This window comes from Gossypium hirsutum, chromosome D01 (genome assembly GCF_007990345.1).
Source record: "Gossypium hirsutum isolate 1008001.06 chromosome D01, Gossypium_hirsutum_v2.1, whole genome shotgun sequence".
NCBI lineage: Eukaryota > Viridiplantae > Streptophyta > Magnoliopsida > Malvales > Malvaceae > Gossypium > Gossypium hirsutum.
This window is the reverse complement of record NC_053437.1, coordinates 55,904,143-55,917,384: the sequence shown is the minus strand read 5'-3', so window position 1 is coordinate 55,917,384 and position 13,242 is coordinate 55,904,143. Positions and strand designations below refer to the sequence as shown.

Here is a 13,242-nt window from a genome sequence, read left to right as displayed (position 1 = left end):
ATTTTGACATTAATCTACACTCAACATTCACATACACCAATATATCTCAACCAAGCAATCAATACAAGCTAAAACATGTTCTTAACATGACATAACATCACACATATTTCAATTACTTATACTTACCTATTTAACTTATTTCATTGATTTATCAAATTCTACTACTAATTACATACATACAAACATTTAAGATTCACAACCACAATTCAAACTATTTCATTACCAAACCAACCCTATACATGTCATATAAACCAAAATTTACATTGCAAAAACTATCGGATTAAACTGGATAGTGTAGCGTGATGTGTTGATCCGATCTCTCGATGCTAATCTATAAAATCATTAAACAATGCGAGTAAGCTTAATGAAGCTTAGTAAGTTCAATAGGTTAAACATTGATCTTACTAAACTTAATATAATAAATTAAATTATAAATAAATCATACATTTTTCCCTGTCAAATACAATATAATCAATAAACACACTTCCTTCAGATCAATATCAATAATAATCTATAAATCTTTCAATTCAATCACATATGTCTTTTACCATTTCTTATTGAATCGAAGAACAACTTACGGATATGAGTACATCGTTCTTTTTGTGCCCTAGTCCAACTATGGTCTTACACATGCATTGCCATGACCCTGCCATGGTCTTACATTTGTAGTGTCATAACCCAGTTATGGTCTTATCATCAGAATGTCATATCCCAACTATGGTCTTACACATGTATATATACTACCATGGTCCAACCATGGTCTTACGTTCAAGGTGCCATAACCCAATTATGGTCTTTTCATTAAAATGCCATAGCCCAACTATGGTCTTACATTTAAACATTGCCATGGTCCAACCATGGTCTTATCCGTCAATTCATTCTTTGCCACGGAACGATCCAATCTTGCGTTCTACTCATTTTAAACATTCAATTCAATTTTCATACTTTTACAATAATCTTAATTTCAACAACAAAATATGAATAAATATATTATACCATTCCTAAATTAACAAATAATCATGAAAGTTTAACCATATGAACTTACCTGGGTTGGATTGTAAAATTGGTAATAGTTCAGAGACTACTCGGCTAATTTCCTTTTTTCTCGTTGATCTACGAGCTCTTGATATGTAGCAAAATATGAAAACCAGCTTCTTAAGGGTTCTTCAATGGTGTTTTTGGCTGAGAATTATGAAGAAATGTCTAGATATTCAATTAAATCCTATTTTTAACTATTAAGTTTTATTTTATTTCCAATTTTACCCCTTTTCACACTAATTTCATGATTTTTCTACATTCATGTTGTTCAGCCTCTTATTTTAGGATTATTTAACCTTCAAGTCCTTCCTCTTTTAACATTTTTGCTATTTTATCACTCTGGCAAGTTTTGCACCTTTTTCAATTTAGTCCTTTTTAATTAATTAACTATCAAAACGTTAAAATTTTCTAATGAAACCTTAATACTAACTTAATGACACTCCATAAATATTTATAAAAATATTTTTACAGCTCGGTTTATGAAATCGAGGTCTCGATACCTCGTTTTAGAACCACTTAACCTAACAAATTCTTTTAAAACACAAATCACTAATTCAAAAATCTTTCTAAAATCACACTTAACTCATAAATAATAAATAATAAAATTTTTGAACTCAGTCGTCGGATTTAGTGGTCTTGAACCACTATTTTCGACACCACTAGAAATTGGGCTGTTACAAATTCCAACTTTTTTGAAAATTCTAAAGTGTTTGTTTGAGTATCATAACATAACTTGCTCTTGTAAAAACAATTTCTAAGCGTTTCAAAATGTTTGAAGTTCTTTCCTTATACATGATTTTTATTCAAAAACATTTTACTTTATTATATCAAAATAAATTTCCAAAAAAAAAATTAGTTTAACAATTTTTATTAAGAACTTATAGTAATTGAGATTTTACCTCTTTTACAATTTAGTTCGTGTACCTTAATTAATCACCATTTTGATAAAATTACCTACCCAAAATTCAATTCACCTACTCAATAACTCAGTAAATATTTAATAAAAATATTTACGAGTTCGGTTTACGAAAATGGCGTCCCGAAATCAAAATTTCCAATACCATTGACTTTAGGATTATTACACTTGTACCTTAATTAACTATAAATTAAAAAAAATACTAGACCAAATTTTAATATATTTTTATACTAGCCTCGTACATATTAAATATTAATATTTAAAAACATGGTTTATGGAAATGGTATTTTAGAATCGTAATTTCCGACACCACTGACTTTCGGGCTGTTATAGGCCAACTATTTAAATCCAAACAAAATTCTTATGTATACTGAAACACTAATTAATCTAAACAAGAAGTAATTTTAAACTAAACTTTCTTGTTGACTTAAACCTCCTAAATAACTTAAAATACTTAAAAATTATCCAAAATTCAGAATAGATAAATAATAAAATAATAAAACTTAATAAATACAATATTTCACTCGTGTATAATAAAAGTTAACCCTGAAACTCGAACCCAATATAATTTAAACTCGAATAAAAAGACTGAAACTTGTAATTTTCGTAATAATCCTATCCAGAAATTCTGCTTGTGCAGTCTTCATTAAAACGGTCATAACTTGAGCTCCTGAACTCGAAATCGAGTGATTCAAAATGCGTTTAGAAGATAAGAGATAACTCTTCAAACGCTTTCCAGACATCTAAGCCCATAAATGCCTGTATCCCATTAAAAAAATCGTCGCAAGTTGATTAATCTTTTCAGCTTGAAAAATTAGCAGCTTGGTTGAATTGACTTTAATAAATTTCATCCATTTTGTGCATGTATCATTCCCCCTTTCCTTGAAAAGATTCATCCTCACATATTGTCTTTGATCGCATCTTGGTTTGTTTTGCTTGACTTTTGACCTTGTTATTGGGCGTTGGGATAATGTAAGCCCATCACATCCATGGGCCTGAAATTGGGCCTTGAGACTCACATCATTAGTTCTAATTTTAAAAAATTCAATAAATTTGGCTCTGAACATTTACTATAAGTTAGGCTTCACGCTGGGTACTCTTTTAAAAGAAATTGTTGCAAGTGACTTGAAAAGGGTACTCTTTTTCTTATTTTAATATCTCATTTGTATTAGCCCATGGGTTATACAAGGCTAAAAATGATTTTTTAAATATATATTTTAATTTTTAGAGTTAGGACTAAATCGATAGATTTTGTAAATGGTGAGGGTTAAATTTATTGAATTTTTAGAATTATAATGAAAATGACAAATTCTGTAAGCATTTAGGGCTAAATTTGTTGAATTTTTTATATTTAGGATTAAATTAATAGAATCTGTAAACACTATTAGACTAACTTTGTTACTAGAACAATAAAAAGAAGTCCACATCAGCTCAAAATGACTAAAATATTTAATTTCTAAAAGTTTAGTGACTAAATCAGAAAAATTAATTGTTGGGTGACCAAAATAGAATGAAAGGCATAGTTGGGTGACCATTTCTATAGGTTACCCATAAAAAATAATTTTTAGCATGTCTATGTCATCATTTAACATATAAAATTTAATAGAGAGACTAATTTGCATATTCTGAAATATATAAAGGCTAATTTGCCAATTTTTCAGTAGAAAGGTCGAAATGCAATCTGCCCCTAAGTACAAGGGCTTCCCTAGTACTTTTATCTTTACTTTGAAGGGTTACAATTAAATTACAGAAATCCTAACAACCACAAATAAAAGCAATTATTATAGTACGAACAAATTAAATATTAGAATAATCCATACTAATATTGGCTAAATCGAACTAAAATCTAGACATGCCAACAATATTAGTTGCACAGAGTGTATTCGAATTAAGGTATTGAAGACCTAAGACTTCCGACTTTGTTAAATACGACAAGGCCTCATTGGCATTTATTCTTGATTTTTTACGTGAAATTTTACACCTGTTCTTAATTTTTCACATGGAATTTTACAGAGAAAAACTTGATGTTTTACATATAATTACTTGGGTTTTTAAAGGTAAAACTCATTTTTTTAATTTACTTTTTTTATTTTTTAGAATTAATTTTAGTTTTTCTAGTAAAAAAGAAAAAAAAACATCAATTTTTTATAGGAAAAATTTGGGTTTCAATCTCTGCAACTAAATAACTCAATTCCTTGTAAAAATTAAGGGTATTTTTTTGAGAATAAATAAAATTAATTATAAAAATGAAAATGAGCGGCCAAAATGAAAACTTACCTTGACTAAAATGAGTGTAAAATAACATTAACTAACCTCAAATTAACAATGGGTGACCAAAATGAAAACAATTGTTAACAATAATGCCTAAAATGTATTTTTTTTAAATTTTCGATACCCAAAATAAAAATTCATAAAAATTAGATAACTAACTATACAATTACCCTAAAAATAAATAGACAGGCTACATTCGAGGTTGCTTCTTGAGTCCCAAAAGCACTTTTGTACTGCAAAAGTGAATCCCAAACATAGTGTGTTTGGGATATAGAAGCACTTTGGAACTTTTAGAACTAAACAAAATAAGGTAGAGAAAGGTGCAATAGCTTTTGAGGTTTGGGATGTATAATACCATTTAACCTTTATTATTTTTATTCAGGCATGATTGCTAGAGTTATTTGCAACATCCATTTCTCTCCCATGTTTCTCCAAGAAATTGCAGCGTAATATTTCGCTTAGAGGTGTTCAAATTTCGGTTAAAATCGAATTAATTGATCGAATCAATCTAGTTCAGTTAATCGGTTGATGGCTGAACTTAGTTTGGTTGAAAGTTAGTTAATGATTTTTTGGATTTCAGTTAACGGGTTAATTTAGTTCGAAATAGGGTCATTAATCGAATTACCCGAATTAATCAAACTTAATAATTAATATTATGTGTTAATTTTAAGACTTATATAGTGCTTTTAATTACGTAGTGTTTCAAGATATAAAATTTTGGTTAACTTTCAAGAAAAAAACACATATTCCAGTTAATTTCAATGTATTTTTGATGTTTTAAACTTGTTTTAACCAAAAGACAAAAATATATAAATTTTGGTTTGTTGATTATACCTCATATTTCAATCAAATTTGAGAGGTAATCTTCCAGTTAAACTCTTTTTATTTGTTTTAGTTGAACCCTAATTAGTCTAGGTTATTTTATTATTATTTGACCTATGAATTTAGCTTATAAATAAGCTATTTTACAACCTTAGAAAATACACTCATTAAATATTAAAACTTATAACACTTTTGGAGAATTTTGTGTTTACGTTTTGAGGGTTCTTTGTTTTCGGGTTTCGGGGTTTAAATTTTTATCTCCATCTTTTATACTCTTTATTCTTTTGTCATTATAGTAAAATTATCTTTTCTCGTGGTTTTTTATCCTCTTTGGAGGGATTTTTTCACGTTAAATTTGTGTGTTCAATTTCTCATTTTTTTTCTTCTATATTTACTTGTTTGTTGCTTAATCGGGTCGATCCCTAATAAGTAGTATCAGAGCTAGTTTAATTTTTGTAGATCAGTCCATTCGGAGATGACAACAACAGAGTTTGATATTGAGAAATTCGATAGTGCCATAAAATTTCAATCTATGGCAAGTTCGGATGATGACAATTTTAATTCAGACCGGCTTGAAAAATGTCGTTATCAAGAAAAAACCTAAGAATCTAAATTAGATAAAATGGGAAGAGCTTGATGAAAAGGCCCCATCTACAATCCAATTGTGTCTCGCGACTATGGTATTGTAGGAGGTATTGATGGAGAAAACTTCATCCACCTTATGGAAAAGGTTAGCAACTCTTTATACAACTAAGTCTTTGGCTAACCATTTAGTATTGAAACAATGTCTATTTGCGTTTCGCATGAACAAAAGAGAGCTTCTTAGAGATCACATTAGTCAATTTATTACTCTTTTTAATGATTTAAAGAATGTTGAGGTTAAGATTGACGATGAAGATCATACTATGCTATTATTGTGCTCTTTGTCCTCTTTATACAGGTCTTTCAAGGAGACCATGATTTATGGCAGAAACAAACTCTCGTTCGAGGATATGAAGGGTCATTTGTTAAGTAAATAAAAACTCGACAATGAGTTTGGTTCGGATAGTAAGGAAGATAGGCAAGTTTTCGTTTTGGTAGTATCAAAGAAGTAAGACAAAATGTGTCGCTATTGTAAGAAGTTAGGTCATGCAAAACAAATTATTATAAACTACAAAACAAAAGGACTGCTGAAAGTAACGAGGAAGATGTAGCTGGTGTTAATTTGGCCAACGAAAGTGGTGATTATTTTTCGTTAGTGTCAATGAGCGATAGCTCTGAATTTACGTCCAAGTGATTTCTAGATTTGGAATGTTCTTTCCGCATGTGTCCTAACATAGAATGGTTTTCCACATACAATTCAATTGAAGGTGGATTTGTGCGCATGGGAAATGATTCATCCATTAAGGTAATCGGTATTGGTATTGCTAAAATTAAGATGCATGATGGGATGATTAAGACACTCTTAAATGCCAGTCATGTACTTGATTTATGAAAAAATCTCATCTTCTTGAGTATTTTAGACTCGAAAGGTTACAGAATCAACATCGAGTCGAGCGGCATTAAGGTGTCTCGTGGGGCTCTCGTTTTGTTAAAAGGTAAAATGATTGACAGTCTTTATATTCCGGAAGGTTCTACAGTGACCGATGAAACCGAACATCCCTTGTCTGTTATGGAGTTGAAGTCAACTCGTTTGGAGTGAAGGCAACTTGGTCATAGGAGGGAAAAAGGTATGACCGTTTCGTTGAAGAGAGATTCTTTTTTGGATGCAGGTTTTTGAAAAGTTAGGGCACTATGTTTGTGAAAATCAGACTTGGGTTAGTTTTGATTTGGCAGTGCATAAGTCGAAAGTTAGATGTCTTCTAGTTTCTAAGCATAGATTCGACTTAATTAATTCCCTGAATAGTTCAAGATAGGCTTGAGGCAGGATTTGGTAAAGATGGTGTTGTGGAAATACGAGTCAAGGTGGAGATTTGTTGAGTATGCCTTATATTTTAGTCAAATTTGAGAGATAATCTCCCAGTTAAACTTTGTTTATTTATTTAAGTCGAACTCTGATTAGTCTAGATTATTTTAATATTATTTGACCTACGAATTTAACCTATAAATAGGCTCTTTTACAATCTTAGAAAATGCACCCATTAAAAATTAGAACTTATAACACTTTTGGAGAATTTTGTGTTTACATTGTTTTCGGGTTTCGGGGTTTAGTTTTTTATCTCTTTCTTTTGTACTCTTCGTTCTTTTACCATTATAGTAAAATTATCTTTGCTCGTGGTTTTTTATCCTCTTTGGAGGGGTTTTTCCATGTTAAATTTATGTGTTCAATTTCTCAATTTCTTATGCTATTTTTACTTGTTCGTTGCTTAATCAAGTTGATCCCCAACACAGTTAATTCGGTTAACCAAGATATTTTGGTTCGATTAATTTTGTTTGAAAAATTTTGGTTCAGTTAACAATTAAAGGATTATACAGTTCGGTTAATTCAGATAGTGATAATTCGGTTTGGTTCGATTAATAACCAAATCGACCGTTTGAACACCCCTAATTTCGCCAAACAATTACCTTTTAACTCTTTGTTACTGTAACTTGTTGGGTGTTGTAATGTCAGGTATGTAAAAGCATAATCCTTTTTATCCTCTCCTTTTTACCAATACAAAAAAATTTACTTTAACTTGTTGGTTGTAGCAATGAAATAGAGTGTGATTATGATGATTATTAGATAATAATAGAATAGAGGGTAATAAGTATTATATAGTTTAATTGATTGAATGAAATAGATAAATAAGAAGGTTACATTGTTTAGTTGATAAAAATATCTTAATAAATATAATATATTTTATTTTAATAATTATACCTAAAAATTATTTATAATTACACATAAAATAATATTCCTTTAATATAAAAACATATTATATTTTCTAAAAATATCTAATTTCTTTCTCATATTTGAGCTCTCCCTTTTTTTTGGCATTTCTTTTTAGTTTTTCTCTCTTTTTCAATTTTTTTTTCTTAATTCTCTCTTTCTCATTTTCTAGTAATTTTTTTATTCATCTTTTTGTTTCTTCCTCACTTCGTCTATTGCTCCTTTCTTACTCTTTTCTCTTACCTAACCAGCATGAAAGCCCAAAAGTATTCATATTTGCTACTCATGATCTCCCTTTTTTAACATTTAAGCATGTTTCTTTGTCTCTTTCTCTAATATCTAAGCATTCAACCAGATTCAAGAGAAAATTTAGAATTCAGTGTACATTTGTATATCTTAAGGATGGTGGCCCATACTAATTTTTGATGGTTGTGTTTATAGAATTTGTGAAAATAATACCTTGTAATTTAGCAATTTGTGAAAGGATATTTTGGAAAGATTTTTACTTTTGCTATTTTCTATGAGAGTCAAATAACCATCCTTATGGTTGGGGGCTAAATGCTTATTTCACAACTTCACTAACACCGGAATAAAATTTCACTTAATTAAACAATTGTGTTATAAAAGCATAATGAATGAAAGGAAAATGACTATTCCATTCTCTTCGATCAAACATAACGAAAGTAGCTCTATCAAATTGTGTTATTGAATAAGTATATGTACACACGGGTGAATCTAGAGGGGGCTAGCATGGGCCCGGCTCCCCCTAAAATGTAAAATTATTATTTAAGCCCTTAATTTTTTTTTTAAATTTTTAAATTAATAAAGGTAAAATTCTACTTTGGCTCTTCCCTAAGATTATAAAAATTCGATTTAATCCTTTAAAAGTTATAAAGATATAGACTATAAAAAATTAAAATTTCATTCGACCCCCTTTAAAAATATTCTGGCTTCGCCCCTGTATGTATATATATATTCATGTTTACTTGTTGCATTATAAGTTTACAACTTCTAATCAAATTATTCATATATCCGAAATATATTTATAGATTGGAAATTATATTTTAGCCAAAAATAAAGTAGTAATATTTAAAATAATATTAAAATAGTCACATTATTCATATATCTGAAATATATTTATAGATTGGAAATTATATTTTTAAAATAGTAACATTAAATCACGTTTTTTTTTTTACAGTAGGTTCTTTTCAAAAGCATTTTTCCTGCAACCTTTCAAAAACATTTCAACTTCGCAATAACAATACTAAACTGGCTCTTAATTTGCACAAATCTACAACTAGAGGGACCGTACTTACAATTTAACCTAGAAATTAAAACAGAACATACCCATTTTCGTCATTAACACATCACAATTATCCATTAAATCTTAAACCATGGAAACTGCATTTCAACGTCGGTCTACCTTCAATAAAATTAAGTGTAACGCCATCAGAGGCTCCACAGAAAGCAAGGGCTTAACAGCAGCTATCACAGTACCCGTATTCTGTTCTGTCAATTATGAGCTTTTAGTAAGCATCTGTTCTTCCCTTACTCGATCCCTGAAGGAAAAAATGTTTAAGTTCAACTTCTTTAGTTTCACTATTCCCCTCTTTTTGTGGAGGGAATATATGCATCTTCACGACCCTTTTCCTTTGCATGACTTGTTTCTGTTTCACCATTCTCCAACTTCGATTGCCTAGATTTTTTGTATTAGCTCCCTTTCCTGTACTCCAGTTCAATTTTGCCTGCTATAGTACCTCACTTGCGTGTAGACGATGAGCTTGCTCCCAATAGTACAATACCCTATTAGAGTCCTTTGTTTTCTCAAGAGTCGGCAAGCTCTTAGGTCTTCTATGTTTATGTTTATGTTTATGCTTATGAATTTCTCTGACATGGGTAGGTATTAATATTTTCGTTACTTGATTTTTTGCACTCAAAAGTCGTTCTTCTTGTTGTTTCTTTATGTTCTGCCAAGAATCCTAATTTCTGATACTTTTTGTTGAAGTTTCAATTTTTTAGGTGGATTTAATACTTTCCTGGTCTGATCTTAATCTACATTTTTTTGAAGTTATTGATTAGTGATGAAGTGAAGGTAGGGTAATAATGGATACCGAGCTTCAACGGCCTCTCTTTTCGCTTAAGCCGTAGAGGAGAATGTAATAATCAACACCCGTATGCTACAGGTGAACAAAATCCATAGTATCTTTTCTTCACATATGTTGATGGAATAAAAATTTGGGTTATGATTATGGCATTGGTTTATGTTGTACTTAGGGTCTGTTTGATAGGGGGAAATGATTTTCCGGAAATGGTTTTCCCCATTTTCCGGTGTTTGATTGGAGGAAAATGATTTCCTTTTGGAAAATCAATTCCAAAACACGGGAAAATCAACCCTATATTTCCGGAAAATGTCTTACCCCTTAGAAATCGGTAAGACATTTTCCACAGCTCATCTTCTCACCGTTGAAACCATTTCCATAGCTCCTCATCATCTCTGCCTCATCTCCTCTGCTATTGTTGCTAATTTTACTGTATCCACAACATTATTGTTTTGTTTTGTTTTACTGCCGACAGTCTTCCCTAACCCTATCTCCCCTCCTCCATTTTTTTTCCCAAATCCAAAATCAAGGCATCAAGCTACCTCCGTCCTCCATCAATCCACCTCCGGTCTACCTCCGGTCCTCCACCCAGTTCCAGTTCCAGAAAATCAAGGGTTTGTTTATTCCCGAATCGCCAACAAATTCGTATTTAAGGTAAACTCTTTGTTTACTCGTTGACGTTCATAATTTGTCTGTTTAGCATCACTTGTTTGTTTAGCTGGTTTAGCTTCTTTGCTAAATGTTTGATTTATCAGTGATTTATTTGATTCATTATTGCATTTGATTATGGTAACTTATTTTAGATTTCTGGGTTTGATTTCACGTCTTTGATGATGCTTCGGTTCTATTCGGCTTTGTTTAATTCATTTTGAGTTTGTTATTAAAAAGAAAAAGAAATGATTGCTTTTCTTGGCATTATTATTGATTTTGGGTAGGATTTTCTTTTTATCTTTTGGGTTTGCATGGATGTGATTCAGATTGGATCGAATAAGGCCAGAAGATTAGTATTTTGGGTCTAACTGATTGTTCGTGTTCTGAATTTCATTTTGGAGGTTCGGTTTTTCTTTATGGGTTTCTTGTTTTGGAAAATCAATAAAAAAGGAGCAACAATGGGATTGCTAAAGGTTCGGTTAGGTAATTAGTGTTTCATGTAGGAGTGAGTTTCATTGTTAGAATTGATTGGATCATACTATGTGGAGAGCAGTAGAAATTGTTTTATAATAGATTCTATAAAGCTCCTAATCTGATAAGAGCCAACACTCCTATTTCGATGAGGACTACCATCTGAGCGAACTATATTAGAAACTTTAAAATTCTAGCAAATGAGTACTCAGAAAATATTCTGCAACTTCAACTTAAAAGACATGTGAAATGGTGATTTAAAGGGGAAAAAATAACTAAAAATGACTACTCAAATCCCACTCTCTAAAGTGATAAAATTCTTTATAATAATGCCTACTTAAGCACCCAACCTAGCATGCTTCTGAAGGATGTAGAGGTTGCTGCCAGTGTTTGAGAGACCTAGTTGTCACATTTTTCTGTTGATCCCAATGGCTCTGTTTATCGGTCAAATAATGCTGTTATTTATGCCACCTCAAACCAACTACAAAATCCAAGACAAAAACCATTATTTATGCCAACCCAGAAGAACAATATGACATGTTAGCAAGATCCATAAACAGAATTCCCACTGGGGGTGATGCCTTTAAATATGGAATGATAGGGGTGTATAAACCAATTCTTATCCCAGAATTTTCTCCTGCCAAAAAATGAAACAGAATTATTCAACTCCCAGAATCTTTACTTCAGAGAACAAAATGTCCTTACTAATGCATCTTACAGTCTAGAAGAGAAAAGTACCTTACAGAAAATTTATGTGATATTATTGAGGAGTTTTAGGTGACTCAAAATCACTAGATTCCCTCACAAAGCATCTTCAAAGCTGTGATGTTCAAATAATTGATGTTCAAAATCACTATATTCTGTACAGTAGGAGGGTAGCATAGAAAAATTTGGCTTCAAAATGTTTTTAGTTATCTAGGGAGTCATGAATCAGAGGCCAAAATGTTTTTAGTTAAAAGTAAGAAGCATAGAAAAATTTGGCTTCAAAAATTTTCTCAGGGTTGAAGATATTGATACTTTTATGTGTTGTAATATTATGCACTTGGACAATGTTGTTACTATGTAGTGTACTACTAATTATGTATTTGGATAATATTATTTCTAGTACTCATTATGGTTTCGAAGCAATTTATAATTATTCAATATTCTTACTAGTATTCATTGTGGATAATATTTTTTCAATTTATAACGATCAATATTGTAGCTTATTATTGAGTATTATTATAAATAATCATTGCAATATATGTAAAAACAATTTAAAATATAAAAATTTATTAATATATATTAATATATGTAAAAAACAACTTTTCCGGAAAATATTTTCAGGAAATCTGTCAAACAGCAGAAAATATTTTATACAGATTCAATCAAACACCAGAAAATATTTTCCAGTAAGTCATTTTACAGAAAAGTAAAACATTTTCCAGAAATCATTTTAGGGAAAACATTTTACAGCCAATCAAACAGACCCTAGTATATCTTTGTATTCTTTAAAATGGAGGGTAATTTTTGTAATTGTTACATGTTTTGGTTTATGGATATTGATCATTGGAATCACTTGATAAGATGTAGATATGCAGATTCTGATTGTCTTGATGCAGATGATGGAGGTGGTTTGCTTTCTTCTAGGAGGTTGCCCCAAGAGAATCCCATCAAGATTATGTGGAAGCAAGGCTTTATTCGATTGGTTTTTGTCGAAGGCATTCTATGGCTGTTGGTCATTCTTGTTGGATTACTATTTCATGTTTTTTCTTTGCCAATCTTCGTTTTCTTTCTTTCAAGTCTGGTTCCATTCTTCTTTTTGGCCTATGTTCACTTTGGTATATTTGTACATTTATCTTCATTTGGATTTAAGTAATCGGCTTCCTGTTACCTTTTGGATACACACAAGTTAGGAGAATGAACGGAGTTAATACTTTTCTGGTACTTTGATCAAATATTTTAATGGATTCTGATCTAGTTGCCAATGAGTCCAGTGAGTGAACTAGGCTCAGGTTGGTGGTCTTGTATTAGTTCCTAAAACCTGAAAGATGTTAAGCTCCTTCCCTGAGCTAATTTCCTTCCAGCAAGTGGTCATTGTAAAGATCACCGGAATTATGTTCCAGCATTAGCCTATAGTGCACATATAT

At 30.9% G+C, this 13,242-nt stretch overlaps 1 long non-coding RNA gene across 2 annotated transcripts; it reads left to right on the top strand.

Moving 5' to 3' along the window:
- Window positions 1-9,297: 9,297 nt before the first annotated feature.
- Window positions 9,298-12,971, top strand: LOC121213954 (uncharacterized). 2 transcript variants are annotated; one of them, XR_005909540.1, is made up of 4 exons: window positions 9,298-9,421; window positions 9,961-10,075; window positions 10,522-10,645; window positions 12,715-12,971. It is a non-coding gene; the product is annotated as an uncharacterized lncRNA (long non-coding RNA). The 2 variants fall into 2 exon arrangements; XR_005909539.1 differs by having other exon boundaries at window positions 9,961-10,645.
- Window positions 12,972-13,242: the final 271 nt, after the last annotated feature.